This window comes from Leopardus geoffroyi, chromosome C1, assembly GCF_018350155.1.
Source record: "Leopardus geoffroyi isolate Oge1 chromosome C1, O.geoffroyi_Oge1_pat1.0, whole genome shotgun sequence".
Classification (NCBI taxonomy): Eukaryota; Metazoa; Chordata; class Mammalia; order Carnivora; family Felidae; genus Leopardus; species Leopardus geoffroyi.
This window is the reverse complement of record NC_059328.1, coordinates 133,696,085-133,712,829: the sequence shown is the minus strand read 5'-3', so window position 1 is coordinate 133,712,829 and position 16,745 is coordinate 133,696,085. Positions and strand designations below refer to the sequence as shown.

General features: G+C 34.4%; 1 long non-coding RNA gene across 1 annotated transcript in view; it reads right to left on the bottom strand.

The window, feature by feature from the left end:
- LOC123598876 overlaps positions 1-12,680 on the bottom strand; it is a 148,119-nt gene extending 135,439 nt beyond the window's left edge. The window contains exon 1 of the long non-coding RNA XR_006712836.1: positions 12,587-12,680. This is a non-coding gene — a long non-coding RNA (uncharacterized LOC123598876). The remainder of the gene's footprint in view (positions 1-12,586) is intronic.
- Between the last annotated feature and the right edge of the window lie 4,065 nt (positions 12,681-16,745).

The following is a 16,745-nucleotide window of genomic DNA, read 5'->3' as shown; positions in this document are numbered from 1 at the left end:
AGCAAAATTCAAAGACCTACCCTCAAGTTGCTCTATGTGCTGTGTCAACTATGGTAAAGAGAACAGACACAATGCACTCAGTGTCCTATATAAAATATCTTTCAGATTTCTAGCTTTATGAGGTTCACATTATAAAATTATAAAATTCACATATTCCAATTAATGTGAAAAGAGATTCAAAGTAGTTGAAGTGATATGCCCAAGTACATAGCTAGCAATGATTAAGCCAAGAATGTAGTCCACTATAGAATATTCTTTCAACACTGAGTTGACTGTCTCAGGAAAGTGAGAAAGAAGCAGGGGTAAAGGTATGATTTTGTTTCCTCATGAATGTTTTGCTCTCTAGCTGCTTTAGTTATGCATCCAGTTCTAATCAGACACTGCCTAAAAGGCCAGTTTATTAGAATCTGTAAACCTGCTGGTCCAGAAAATGATCAAGATGGTCCCCTGGCCTGCACTGTTACCTCTCCAGTGGGGGTAGGTGTGAGAGAATATGCCTGAGTTGCACTGACAGATTCAGACCTAGAAGTACAAACAATGCTGGTAACCTTGCCTCACTTCATTTCTTTCCGCTTCCATCCCAGCTTCTACTCTTGTCAATTCATAGATCAACACTTTCTTTGGGGGAAAACTGTTTTAATCAACTGTGTTATTTTATAGGTGAGGAAAATATTTTTCTTCCTACTGAAGCAACCAATCTTAAAAAAAAAAAACAAGACATGATCTCTAAATGCCTTTAAAATGTAGATTAGCATTAAATTTACAAAATTAACACACTCCAAAAATGTACTAACTTATGTAAAAAATCATAAGAGTCTTTTTTGAAAATTGTAGCATGATTTGAAGGAAGCTTTAAGGCCCTACATGTCCAAAAATTTTACCCTTAAGCCTCCCATAATGCCTCAATAATGGCAAGAAGAATCATTGTAATCATGTTAACTGGAGCCACACAGACAACAGCCATCTGCTTGTAGAATCATTTGCTAGTTGTCTCATAATACAGGAAGCTATTTGACCTTTCTGTGCCTCAGTTTCTCTCCTGTAAAATCATAATTCCAGCACCTGCTTCTGTTGTACGGGTGCACAGTGGCCCTTCCTACTGCATGATGAAATTTCTTGAGAGTATCTTAAGATCAGAGGAGAAAAACAGGAATATCTCTAACCTACCAAGGAATTCCTCCAAGGTCTATAGGGCCACAGAGCTGAGGTGGCTGTGAGAGCCCTCTGGTGGAAGGAATCCCTGCACATTAACTATTTCTAGACTGGTTAGACTAAAAGTGGGTAAGGTACACCTAGTATCTGCAAAAAAGGGTCTTCCTGGCCTAGGATTCTTGAGATGCCCCAAACTCTCCTAGGGAATTGGAAAATTACTGGCATTGTATCAGTTTGAGATCTTGTTCTCCTTCCATGACACGGTTCAGTCTAACCGACGCAGTTCACTATCAGGCCACTGGAAGTAGACAAGGAAAGAGAGGCCTACCATCATGGGAGACTAAAGATACTTCCTTAACCTCACAGGAATTTCATGAAGATTAAATAATACTAATACATAAAAAAGGCTTGGAATAGAATTAAAGCACACAAGTACTCAATGTGGATTATTTATTTTATTATCTATTATGTACAAAGCACTTTGCAAAGAAACATCTTGTTTATTTTGTTTGTTTCCCTTAATTCTCTCAATGCTATGAGGTAAGTGTTATTATTACTTCCCCTTTAGGATATAAAATAACAATGATAATTGAATTTCAGAGAGGTTTGTTCACGTGCCCAAGGTCATTCAATTCAGTGTCAAACCATGATGTGAAACTTCAAGGCAGTTTCATTACCCAAAATAGAATGCTCTAGATCTCTCACACATTCATTAGAGACCCTGTTAGAAATACAGACTGTAGAGTAGTCTCATATTGCTGTTTATTCAGTAGAAATGGGTAGGGTCTGCATGTTAGTAATTTAAAAAAGAAAAAAACTTATGACATTGACATGATGATAATTTGGAAATTATTGAGAAGCACTGTCTGTAGGTAAGAGAGGGGTGATCATTAAATTATTATCTTAAACAAATGATCTTATGGCAAATAGACATCATAGGAAAATAGACCAGATCCCTGGGACATCTGTAACGATTTATCTATAGGAGATAAAAACAAGGGAACAACACATGATCAGATTTTGCACTGATTAATGACTTACTGTGTCAGAGTTTGAGACTTTTCTCATAGTCTCACAGGAATGGTATTAGAATAGAGACAAAGTTTAAAAATTGGGAGTGCTTCTGGGACACGTAGCATGAGGTAAGTACCACCATACAGGTAGTGAGTGTTATGAGTAAAGGCCAGATGGAGAAAGCACCTCAAGTGCTCATACATTATTAGTCCTCACACTTCCTTAATGTGATAGGCATAGATTTTAATTTAATTTCACTGGACTGCCATACAAGCTAATACAGCTAATAAATTTTATAATCAATTGTTGACACCTGCCCTCCTGACTTGAAAGAAATGTAGAATTATTGCTGTTTTGGCCACAGATGCAGTAGAGTATAAAAACAAAAAAGGCAGAGAAGGAGAATGTAAGAGAGGAGATGAAGACAAGCTTCAGTTTGAAATGTTGCCTAGGACTACCCTTTCCACACAGCTCATCAGTAATTAAGAATCAGGAGAGGACAAATACAAAAGTAGGTATGCTTCACCTCTATTTTTTTTTTTTTACCATCTATGTTTTTTTTCTTATTCCAACACACTGTAGTAACTGTCCTCTAATAGAAAAGCAATTTTCATAAAGGAGGACATTGTGACAGCTTCCAAAAAGAATGGTGATATTTTTGCCCTTTGGGGAAATTGGTTACATTTTTCTTGCAAAATTGTTTTTACAACTTGATCCTGTATTTACTCTACGTGAGATTTTACAAATAATAATCATCTCTGATGTTTTAGTACCTTCTTCACTATATAAATCATATGAATTCTAATTTATCTCTGTGATTTGAGATCTGATGGGCCTCTGTAAACAACTTCTAAAACTTTCCCAATTTTGTGAATATATCTGAGGTAGGTATTCAACAAAAACCACTATCATGGGGATACTAATATATGGTAGAGGGAAAGGCCCAACCTACATCCCACCACAGACTGGTTTAACTTAGAGAACAAGGGATTACTACTTTCAACTTATTTTCTTTCAGTAAGACAGTGTTGCCATGGTTTCTTGTATCCTTAGTTACGCATCTGCATAAAAAGAAAAAAATCACAGAACGAATATCTAAGGACACACGACACTATGTTAAAACAATGGGCACTTACGAAATACAAAATACTCTTGAGTATACCACATTTTTCTTCCATTACCCCCTCTCTCCACCAAAACCCCCAAAATAACCCAAAGTTTGGACATTCTGCAGCACTGTTATGGAGTTTGATTCCAATTTGATTAATCTGAAATTAAGAGGTTGTATTAGCTAATACAAGATATACTTCATATTTTCTGTTACATGAGAAAAATAAAAAAAATAATAATTAAGCTTGTTAGAGGAATTTTTTTTAAAGGAAACTAATTGAGAAATAACATGTAATGGACCCAACACTGACTGACTCCAAATTTTGATAAGGACCATTCTTGAAATAAATAAAATGTGCTTCGATTTTTAGACAGTAAGACATACCCATCATTTAGTCATATTAAAGAAGGAACAAGTTTACAATGTTTATTCTTTAGGTTTAGAGTAAAGGAATTCCCTTCTTTGCCTCTGTTACTCTGCAGAAGTGAGAAAGCTTCACAGAGATGGAGACAAATATTTATTGAGTAAATCAGAGATAAAGGCAATGCAATCTGATACAAATCTTCACTGAAACAATTAGTGAGCGGTCAGCTGGCTATGGAATTAAAATAATTATACTTCAAAAAGATGAGTGGAGAGGCTAAAGATTTTTTCTTGCATCTTTAATTTTTCTGTTGAGAATAGGATACTTATGTAAACTAATTTGCTATTAGCATTAATTCTTTTAAATAAGGTATGCCCTTCTAAATAAAAATTGAAGCCCTAGTTCTGTATTTAAGACATTCTTAAAGTGCATTTTCTTAATTCTCGTACCTGAAAAATTATGGCATTTGAAATTTCAGTGACCTCTCAGGAATTAAAGAAACAAACAGAAATGTTCCTTTGCTAAAACCTAGGAAGAGACTGTTAATACTGTGGGGAAAGCATGATAGGCTGGGGAGACTTACAGAACATTTGAACTGGAATGTGATTTTGCTTTAGTGCTTTTAAAAGAAAAATAAAAGCAATTCAGATGATCTTGCTTGGAAGTTGTTTTATTGTCAGTTCTGACTTATATAATGTTCTTATATAATGTGCAATAATGCATAATTAGTTGACTTAACTCTAGAAATATATTCCTCAAGGTGAGGACACACTCAAGTAAGAACATTACATTCTTCTTGGAATCACTAGATTTAGTTTTTTTATTTATTTGTTGATAGGTGAGAAGTATTCTTCCAAGGATTACAAACATTCGTATAATCTGTGGTAACATCAGCTATAGTAGAACAGTGGACTGCACTAAGAGTTGTTAAAAAACAAAACAAAACAAAACAAAACAAAACAGGTCCAAAATGGGGTCACTTACACAGAGTTTCCAAACTGGTGCTTAATATATAATCTAACTGCAGTTTCATACAGTTTCAATTTCTCTCAGAAATGTAGTCTCAACTGGTCAGTCAGAAATTTTTTAATCAGTGCTAATGATTAAAATCTTCCATTTTGTATAACTCTTTGGACTGCCTCTCTACTTGCTAGATGGGGCACTGCCCAATTCATGAATCATTTAATAAAGCCAATTATATGTTCAGATTTACTTGACTGAATTTTGTTATGTAACAGAAGCATGAAACCTGATTTTATTTCCAGTTTGGACAATAACTAGCTGCGTGACCCTAAGCAAGTCATTTTCTCTCTCAGTTTTAGTTTTTTTTTCATCTGTTAAAGGAAAAATATAGACTAGATGGTCTCACAGGATTCAAAAATGTTAGAGATGAAATGGACCACAGTTACAAATAGAAAGATTTATATTACAGATGAAAAGACAGCGTTCCAAAGGGATAAAGTGCCTTGTCTGATGTTCAATTGAATTAGTGGAAAAGAGAAAAATAAAACTCAAGTATTATTTCAATCTAATGCTATTTCTACACATTGAAACTTTATATACTTGTCTATTAGCTGAAGAGCTATAAATTAAACATTTTTCTAATGGGTAGATTAAATACATCTATTTATTATATATTTATTTTATATTTATGAACATGTAGGTATATCATTGTATATTTATTATTTTAATATAAAATGTATGTAATTATTATATATTAATATTTATACATGCATATAAATTAATCTCTCTTGTCTAAATTATCCATAACATATGAATATGATTTAGGGTGTATTTTGAGATTTTGTTTGAATTTCTAAGAAATCTAACAATAAAAAACTATCGATGCAATGCAAAGAAATCAGTATTTGTTCATGATTATTTGACAATAAATTTTTAATCAAATTTTTAACCACTGAATTTAGTTTAGATAATCCTTAAAGATAAACTACTTTAGGAAGTTCTTTCCAATATACAAATTCATCATGTGACGTTCCCAACAGAAGGTTCCAATAGGAACCTATTCCAATAGGAATATGATTAAATCTTCGCAATATATCACAGGGATGTTTTGTAGGATGACAAGATGGCTAACTTCCAAGGTCCTCATGGGATCTTACTAACTTGGTGAATTTATCCCCACTTTGGAACACTGATTTGCCAAATCCTTGTCCTTCTCATGTTACTAAGAAATACTCAAGACCTAATCAAATGAACTAAGTTCAGAGGATATATAAAATTGGAAAGTTAATTTATTAATTTACAATTGAAATATAATTTCCAAGGCTACTAAGGCATTCTATCTTTTGGATAGTTCATTCTCTTTGTAGGTAAAACACTAAAGTTATTAATTTATAGTCAGAAACTTGATTCTATAATTTGAAATCAATCAAGAGCAAAAAATTACTTATTATGAATACTTAGTGGTGTCAAGTGAGGCAGCCAGCCATTTCCTTAGTGACCATGTCCTCTGCTCAGAGAATTTGCTACTTGTTCAGGTATTGATTTAATCTCTGATTGTCTTTCCAAATGTCATATATATTGTAGATTAAGGTGAAGAAATTTTCTTTGGTAAATATTTGCAGCAGCACGAATAATATACAACATATTTAGCAATAGTATGGGAACTAGAACGGATAGTTCACAAAGATAGTACTTCAGCCTCCAGTTCTACCAGCCATCATTTCTACAGTTAGTTATTGAATTGTGGTGCAGTCTGGCTTCATCTGTGGGAGGGAGGTCAGGGTAGCAGCTACGTAAAAACCAGTATGTTAGTGGTGCCTGGGTGGCTCAGTTGGTTAAGCATCTGACTTTAGCCCAGGTCATGATCTCATGTTTACGAGGTCAAGCCCCATGTCTGGCTCTGTGCTGATAACTCAGAGCTTGGAGCCAGCTTCGGACTCTGTGTTTCCCTCTCTCTCAGTCCCTCCCCAGCTTGCAGTGTCTTTCTCTCTCTCTCTCTCAAAAATAAATTAAAAAAAAATTAAAAACCAGTATGTTAGAATTTCAGTATTTTTAGCAACTGGTTCAGCTGTCCTGGTGCATACTGATTAAATATTTCCCCTGAGTGTTGGAAATCTTTTTAAACATAGTAACATATTCTTTTTTTCTGCCATGCTCATTTCAATAAATTACAACTAAAACTTCTTTTAATGTTTAAGGTGGATGTTTAGAACATGAGTTATTGCAGCAAGTTATAATAGTGATGCCTTCCAGGTTTCCAAACTGTACCAAATGATGCCAGACTGCTATGATTTTTAGAATTCTTGTATCTGCTTTGGAAAATCTTTTTATTCTGTCTCTTCCTATCAGGGTTGTCACTTCTCATTTTTATCCTCACACTTTCCTCTAGCAACAACCCTCAAATTTCTCAGAAACTGAATCTAATTTAAGTCTACTCTGAGCAGGAAAATCTGGCTAATTTCCCAGATGCATGTATAAAATAATTATGAATAAATTCCAAATCATGGCTCAAGGAACTATTTTATGAGTAAAGGAACATATATTTTAATTTCAGACCTTGTGACACATATGTTGTCTATTCTGAACAGCTTCTGGGTACTTGAAGCCCTTTAATACATTAAACATTTTCTAGTTTAATTCATAGTTACCACTAGATAAATGATCAATTACATTTCACATTACTGCAGAGGTTGAAAATCAGTAGCCAACAAACCAAACCTAGCCAGCAGTTGTGTTTTGATTGGCCAAGAAATTATTACTGTGGCAATGATTTTTTTTTAAGTTTTGGTAGTCAACAGTTAAAATCTGAATATTTGAAATATAAAGCTTAATATCTGGATTCTCTTTAAAAACAGGAAGTATGACAATACCAGGCACATATAATAATGTGAAAATGATAGGTGGGAACTAAATAGCAGCTTCTTCCTTTAGATAGTGTTATGGGTTTCATTGTGTCCACTCCAAATTGGCTGAAGTCTTAACCCTCAGTACCTTGGAATGTTACCTTATTTGGAAAATAAGGCTGTTGCAGATGTAATTAGTTAAGATGTTATACTTGAGTAGGGTAGACCCCTAACCAAATATGACTAGTGCCCTTATAAAAAGAATACCATGTGAAGAGATGGAGAAACACAGGGAGAAGAAGACCATATGAAGACGGAGACAGAGATTGGAATTAAACAGCTTGAAGCCAAGGAACTCATGAAGCTACCAGAAGCTGGAAAAGGCAAGTAAGAATCATTCCCCTAGAGGCTTTGTAAGGTGCATGGACCTACCAACACATTGATTTTGGATTTTTATCCTGTAGAGCTATGAGAGGATGTATTTCTGATGTCTTAAGCCACACAGTCTGTGGTACTTTATAATGGCTGCCCCAGGAAACTAATATAGATAGAATTTTCAGACAGCTATTTCTGACAATATTGTTGACTAGACAATTAAAATTTCTCCACAAAAATCAATTAAATGTTGAATAATGAATCTACAAAATCTTATCTACATATAGATAAAAGATAAAACCTTGGATATGCAAGATACAAAAAGGAAAAAATGACCCCTACCAAAAGGTGACCTTTGGACATCAAAGAGTGGAGTAGGATCTGTCTTTCCAGTGGCAAAGATTACAGAGACGGAGACAGGATACTTGTCTGTTTCTCCCAAAAATTTCAAGGAAAAAGAAAAAGTGACCTGAGAATTGCAAACCACACTTAATAACTTCCCTGAGTCTAGGCCTGGAATTAAACTGAAGTAATTACCTAAGAAAGCTAAGAAATTAGCATAACAAGTGATCACAGGTGGATGACACTTTTGGATCAATAGCAAAACCCCTCTGAAGAGATCCTGAACTCAGGCCTTGAAAGATTCCTTTAGAGAAAATGCTTTAGCCCCAGTAAATACAGCTTTTCAAATTTAATTATAATTGAAAAATCAATCACAAGACCACCAAAAATCCCACAAAACATAGTTACAATCTACCAAATATAATTCAGCTTAAAACACACATAGCAATGTTAGTTAGACTTCCAAAAATTTCATATAATTGTCAGACTAGATTTTAAATTATGTTTAAAGGATTAAACAAGAAATAAAAGGGATATTCACTCAACAAAACATATTTATTTCACTTAACTAACATTTACTGAAGACCAATTATGTCAGGTGTTTATCTAGTTACTGGGAATATGAAATTTAAACACCATCACCATAACTAGCCCTATCACTATTTTGTGGAATTTATATTCTAATTGTGAGAGACTGAAAAAGCAAAATAAGTAAATTGTTTCATGGTAAAATGTGCTATGAATTAAAAGAAAATAAGGAAGATAGATCAAGAGCCCAAGTAAGGGTGTGATTTCAACTTTACCTTAAAGATCAGGAAAGGCTTCACTGAGAAAAGCATATTTGAATGTGAAAGGAATAAGGGACCAAGTCAGACGGATATCTGGAGGAAGACGGAGTCAAAAGTGTAAAGGCCCTGAAATGGTAACTGTAAAAGCAATGAGGAAGACCCATAAAGCCGAGTAAAACTGAGTCAGAGAAACCACAGTGGCAGTAATAGAAGATGAGGTTCAAGAGAAAAAGCAGGACAGAAAAGTAAGAATTACAGTATTACAAAGAACCAGAAAAGTATAAAGAGAAACAAATTAGAATTTCTGACAAGAAAACATAATTGTTAAAATATGAAAATCGAACTGATAAACTGCTGATAAGACAAAGCTAAAGGGAGAATTAAGAAAATGAAAGGAAACAGTGAAGAAATAAACCAAAAAGCCTCACTCAGAAAGAAAGAGATGAAAATATAAAATCTAAGGTAAAAAGATTAAAAAAAAAAAAAACAAACATAAGATGAAATGAAGAAGTATCACATATGCCTAATCATCATTCCAGAAGTAGAGAATAAGATTAGAGACAGGTCATATTTGAAATTATAATAAATTAGAATTTTTCAGAAATTTTGAATAACATGACTCTTCAGACTCAGTAAGTACAATGAATCCTAAGCAGAATAATCGGAATTAAATGCATATGCATGCATAAATTGCAAGTTCTACTTGCCATTAGTCCTCTGTTTCATTTGCTTCACTAATTTAGTTTACCAGCAAGTTTCCTTAAAGGATTTGAATTTGTGGACTAAGTTACACATTTATAGTCATAATTAAAATGTATTAATTCTTCTCATTAAAAGATATGTTTATCATGAAGCATTTGAAAACAAATGTTGACATTTCTTTTTCATTATCTCCAATTATTCCCTCTAACCTTTTTGACTTTGAGAAGAGAAGGGAGATGGAAATGGGTGGAGGAAGAAAGCATAGACTGCCTCTTGATACTTGGAAATAAATGGCTGCTCTTGTAGATGAGTTTCTAAACTTCAGTATCTTCGCGTAGATGAATATAGTTGACTACAGAAATTCACGACTGATTTTGATTGTGTGATCTTGGAAAGGCTTATCTGAAGGCTTTATTTACTCAAGTAGGTTTTATTTACTCAAGTGTGTGTGACTATTATATAAATACCAGAAGCTAAAACACTCAGTTTCAAATTTCAGCATCTGCCTAAAGTGGGATTACTCTCCTGTGATATTCAAGCCACCTGCCTTTTCTTCTCTGTACATTAGTTAATCCTACTTATTACCAGAGATTATTTTTTCGATTTGGATATTTTTCTAACATATTTATCATTTTTACTAGCCCACTGTTTTTCTTAGTCTTAGGTGATTTAGGTAGATGAATTTTTACATCTTGACTTCTAATATACAAGACTTCCAACTTACAAAGTTAGAAATTACACACATAGTAATCTATTCTAAGAAATAATATTTTTAAAGCACACTTCTTCTGGAGGTGGAGACAATACAAAATACTGTGACTGGCAAAATAGGAGGCCTCTGGTAAGTGAGAATTTTCACAATTTTCTCACCTGATGCATTAATTTTTTTCTTTTTTTTCTCTTCTTTTAATGTTTATTTATTTTTGAGATAGAGAGAGAGAGAGAGAGAGAGAGAGAGAGAGAGAGAGAGAATGAGCAGGGGAGGAGCAGAGAGAGAGGGAGACAGAATTTGAAGCAGGTTCCATCCAGGCTCTTAGCTGTAGCACAGAGCCTGATGCAGGGCTCAAACTCAAAAACTGGGAGATCATGACCTGAGCCAAAGTCAGACAACTTAACTGACTGAGCTACCCTGGCGTCACACCCCGATGCATTAATTTAACTTAAGAAATTAAAGCACAGATTCTGTTGGTAGGGAAAATAAAGTCAATAAATAATTAGTTTTTTTTAAAGTTAAAAGCGGTTTTTAATTTTTAAAACAAATGATAAATGTCCAAGGTTAACATTGCTCTAAAATGAATTCTTTAGCTGAATTTTCCCTTTCATTGACCTGATTCTGGCCATAGCACTTACACTGTAGACTTTAATGTGCTGTGTCACTTAGACTTCAAACAGAGAAAGAGAATTAGTAGGAACTATATACTAAGAGAGATATATTACAAGATTGTGGGAACTGGCAAGGCAAGTCTCAAATCTGCAGGGCAGGCCACCAGAAAGGACAGGCTGGGAATTTGGATACAGGATGAGATTGCTGTGCACAGACAGAATTTCTTCTTCAGGGAAGCCTTGCTCTCCTCTCTAAGGAGTTGGGGAGCAGGTGGCCAACAACTTATATCAGAAAAGTATGGAGATAGTGGTAGTGCAAAACTACATATGAACTGAGGCTCCACCAGACAGTGGTGGTGCAAAACTACATATGAACTACCCTGACCTATGCTACATTGTCCAATCAGACTTCATTTACAAAACCCAAATTCAAAGATGAATTTTTTAAGACTATCAAGACAATGACCATGAAATATTAAACACAAGCACAATGTCCCCTTCTGAGTACAGAACCCAGGGCAGACTGCACTGGTTACAGACCCATGCAGCTGGCCCTGGGCTTGAGTCTGTGATAACACAAGAGACTCAGAAGGCCAGGACTCTTAAGGAAGAATGGGAAACATTTACTTACATAGGGCAACAGCCTCTAACCAAAACCTGTACCACCATGGTGGATTAGCTCTGTAGGAATGAAGGGCCACTAATGACCCATTATGACAACTCCTTCAGGCTGAAGACAAGTAAAGGTAGGGGATGAATATGAGATTTGGTTTTCCTTTTCCTTCTTTACCTATTCATGTTTATTCATTCCACCAACAAATATGTATTTGTTAAAATTTTACAATGTACTGATTTCCCTGCTAGTTTATGGGGATACAACTACAAAAAAATATATAGTTTCTTCCTTGGAGGAGAATTTTATTCTTAAACATAATAATATTATATTCCCTAGAGTCCTTGGCAAATTTACCTAAAGAACCAAATGCTTATTTAACATAAAATATTAAATTTGATTGACTAAATGTGAGGATGTGAAAGCAGAAATATAGGTAGTATGTAAATAAACCTTAACCTTAAAATAAACCCTATCAGGACACCTGGGTGGCTCAGTCGGTTAAGTGTAAAACTTGGCATGATCTTGCAGTGTACAGGTTCAAGCCCCACATTGGGCTCTGTACTGACAGCTCAGACACTGCAGCCTGTTTCAGATTCTGTGTCTCCCTCTCTCCCTCTCTCTCTGACCCTCCCCACCTCTCAAAAATAAATAAACATTAAAAAATTTAAAAAAAAACACCTATCTTTCTGAATTTATTTCAACACTTCTGAAATGGACTGATTCAAGGAATCCACTTTTTTTTCCAACACAGAAACATTAAACTCATATTGGTGTGATTACCTCATGAAGAGTCTAACTAATGAAGAGATTATATTTGAGATTTTTAAGCCTTTCTACATATGTATCATGGAAATATTCAAGATGTGGCTGAAAAAATGATTTCTTTAACAATAAACAGCATTCTCAATATTAAAAAAAAAGTCATATGCTTGGTCTTACTTATAGTATGAGGAATATACTCAATTATGAGTAATAGAAAACCCTAATTAGTACCTTAAATAAGTTAGGCTTTCTCTTTCTCACATAAGAACTCCAGATATAGAAGTGTAATTCGTTCAGTGGCAGAATATTTTTGATTAGTTGTCTCTAAGATTCTCGTGGCCCTTCCCTTGTGTATCACATCATTCTGATGCAGCTGCAGATATGACATCATAAAGGTAGTGGGAACTCAGTTGACATGCATTCCTATCCTTATACAAAACAATCCTGAGAATAAATATGCTTTCCTTTATTTGTGCTAGCCAATTCTAAGATGAAGCATATATTCTCATTTCTGTGCTAAATAATACTGAGATTAGGCAAAACTAAGTTAACTATTTGTTTCAGGAAATACTTGTTCCTTGATAAGATAACCTTTGGAGACTGAATCTTGCTTATCAATGCTTACTTCAAGACTCTCACCTCACAATGTTCATCAATCCAGAACTATCATGTCATATGCCTTGCCATTTCAGATCCTAAAACCCTAAAAATATCTTCTTCTAACCTCCCCTTTCAGAAACACTGCTGGGAATCTCTGAAAGAAGTATTTTCTCTCACTGTAGGGTAATCAACAGGTTTTTCTGGAAATCATTTTGCTGACTGGACACACCAGAATTTGAAGGGTATCAACCATATATGTTCCATTTATTGGGAAATCAAGAGTTTCCCAAAATAATTACAATAGACTTTTGTTTTTATCTCACTGGTCAGAACCGCCTCTAACTAAAATAAAAGTTGGGGTAGTATGGGAACTCATCAAGATGCATCACTTGCAGATTTCCACATGGTAACTATAAAGGAAACAGTGTTTCTTTTAGTAAGAGAGAAAGTGAGGAACAAATGAATACCTGATAGGCAATTAAAACATGGATGTCTTTTCCAGCATAATCAGAAAAAGCTTCATTCAAAAGAACGTAAGATAAATTTTCAGAAAAAAAAAAAAGTCCTAAATTGAGGACCTTAAATGGAAAAAGTACTGAAATATAAAATTGGATATTCTTGTAAATGTAAGCAAAGATCTCATCCATCCCTAGCTCAAATATAAATAGCCTAATTAGAAAAGAAAAGATCAAAGAGAACTAATTTGTAAATGTTCTGCATAAAAATAATAACTTTTCTGTGAAGGATAAATGCCTAGCAAACTAAGAGACAGAAAACATTTGTTTCTCCTTCAGAGTGTAGCCTGCAGTATTTTTGAGAATTAGTGTATTTCTTTAGGAGAGTGTTTATGTGAATGTGTGCAAACACACATTTGGTTGAAGAGTTCTACAATAAAGATTTGAAAATAAAGCAAATGTCACCTGATTACCCCACAATTCAAGATGATAGAGAGATTCAAATAGAACCTATCTGGGTAACTAGGGGTACCAACAGAAATTACTGAATATCATGTTGAAGCTCTCCTCTCCTTTTTTCCATAGCTCTCTCCTCAACAAATTGTTCTGTCTTCCCCACCTCACATGCAAGTACATATTGGGGCATTATTCCAGACTAAAATTCAAATGTATTGTGTCGATAAATGTTCTCAATTGTTCAAGGATGGGTGGCAAATCTCATGGGGGAGATTGGGAGAGAGAATAAGCAATCCAACAAGGTAGCCAGGGAATCAGATAGTTGAATGTCTTAAGTCTTAATGGACATAGAAAGTTAAATTTATGACATAAATTTATTGAAAAGTTGGAGAAATTATATAGAATTATATCACAGGAGGTAGAATGTCTAAAGAAACTCAAATACACTTGTAAAACCTTTGGAAATGGTATAGCGAACAGATGTGCAGACCAAGAAGAGAAAGGGTAGTCAACCTCATACGTCCCACTGAGAAGGCACAGGCATGATATACATGGTTGTGTTTGGCTGTTGCAGGAGAGTGAGTGGGGATAGATGGCTATGCTGAATGTGATGGAAAACTAAAAATGAGTCAAAGATTAGAATGCCTGCTTTGTGTCAAATGCAGCAAGGTCTGTGCAGATGGATGATGAAAAGGAGGCTAGGTAGAAATGGATGCTTGCTTGGTTTACATTTCATCATGGTCAAGTGTTGCAGAATTTCAAGCTGTTTCTCAATATGCTGTAAATGATTAACCTGATTCTATTCACAAATGGTAAACTGTATTGTCTACGATTACCATCAATGAGGCTTGAAGATCCTACTTCCTCTTTTTCTTTGAAAAATGTACACCTTATTAGGCTTCTCCTTTTCCAAGTTCCCCTTCTCATTCACATGCTTTATGTACTATGCACTTGCTTTATGGACTTTCCTAACATTAACTGTTAACCTGTTAAATTAAGAGCAAAACATGTACTTATTTTGAATTCCCTCTAGAAGCCAACACAACATCAAAGAAGGCATTTGTGTTCAATGAATATGTGTTGAATTAAATAAATAACAATTCTGAAGAAATACTGAATGTATTTAGACTAAATGTACTTAGAATACCTACAGCACAGCTTAGACTTTTTGCCATAAGAAAAAAGTTAGTGGGGGTGCCTGGGTACGTCAGTTGGTTAAGCATCTGACTCTGGATTTCGGCTCAGGTCATGATCTCACGGTTCATGAGTTGAAGCTCCACATCAGGCTCTGAGCTGACAGCGTGGAACCTGTTTGGGACTCTCTCTCTCCTTTACTCTCTGAACTTACCCTGCTCACTCTCTCTCTCAAAATACATAAATAAATATTAAAAAAAAAAAAGGTTGGCAGGAAAGATGATTTATGGTAAAAATGGATAATATGATAACAACAAATGTGTGTTATCTCTCTAAATCCTCTTTTATAGCCATTGAATCTAAAAAAAAAAAAAAAAAAAAAAAAAAAAAGACTTATCCATGGGAAAATATGGGAAACCTGTCCATTTTAAAAAATAGTTAAATTTCTTCAAATTCACATATTAAAAATGTTCAGTTATTTTAATGGGAGAAACTTTATTAATTTAAAACCATCATTATATCAATATAGGGCTTAACTAGAAACAGGATTAACAATTTTTATAATACATTTATAGGAGAGATACTGTTTAAGAACTATAGTATTGTCCTCTCAGATAGTATATATAAAATCCAATTTGTTGTACCCAGTAAGTACATTCCCTCACCCTCATAAGGTGACCTTAGATGTTGTTTTCTCACAGTATTAAGAGTTGGAAAATGTCCTTAAAAATTCATTATAAAGACAGTATTAAGCTTTTGGGGGAAATTCCACCACTGCATTTCTACAAAAAGATGCCATTTAAATAGGGCTTTAAGCTTGCCCAGTGTTAAAATATTAATGTACTTATTTGGCTCACTGTTCCTGCTACTGATTCTTTGTCTCATTTCTAAAATAAAGGTCCATTTGCTTTTTTCCCCCCAGCATAATTTTCCCTCCTTGGCAAGTTGCCCACTCAAGTCATTTGGAGCTTTTAAAGACATGATAAAAGTAGGTACAGAGGTGTGAACTATATTTAATTAAACTGTTAAGGGCAAGTAAGTTGCAGGGTGATTAACTGCTATTCACACACCTTTCAACTACTTTTGTCAAGAGACTCTACTGGGAAGAGGCTTGCTACTAACTTGATAATCACCAGGGCTCATTCATGTTTCCAGAGAAAACTTGGGCTATGGTTTACCACCTTTAACCCTGTGTAATCATGACCCTCTCTGACACATCAATTTTTATACTTAAAGTTTTGAAAAGGAGCTATAGGAATTTCTCTCCACTTGCAAATAATAGTAATGATTTGCAAACCATGAATACCATGTACATCATAATATATAAATGGATGCATTCACATGCATTTCTTCTCTTTATATAAAAAAGAGGGCATTGCCAAGGCATTTTACACATTTTTAGTTCCTATACATAAATAATACAAAGGGGGAGAGTAACAAGAAAAATATGCACTGTTTCCTATTGAGAAGATAAAAAAAATGTGCTTATAACTAAGTTCATTTTCTGCTATTAAACATTTATCATGCACACATAATCAGTACAGTTATCTATCAAGAATCCTTATTAAACCAGAAAATGAATACCGTGAAATATCATAATTAAACACTATTTTAATTCACTTGTGAAAAAACAGAATGGAAGCTGGTGGTATTGATGTTACAGTACTAATTGTATCTCCTATTACAATGCTGTAATCAGCTTTCAACAATGTGCATGAATAACCTAGCACTAGATGTGAATTGTT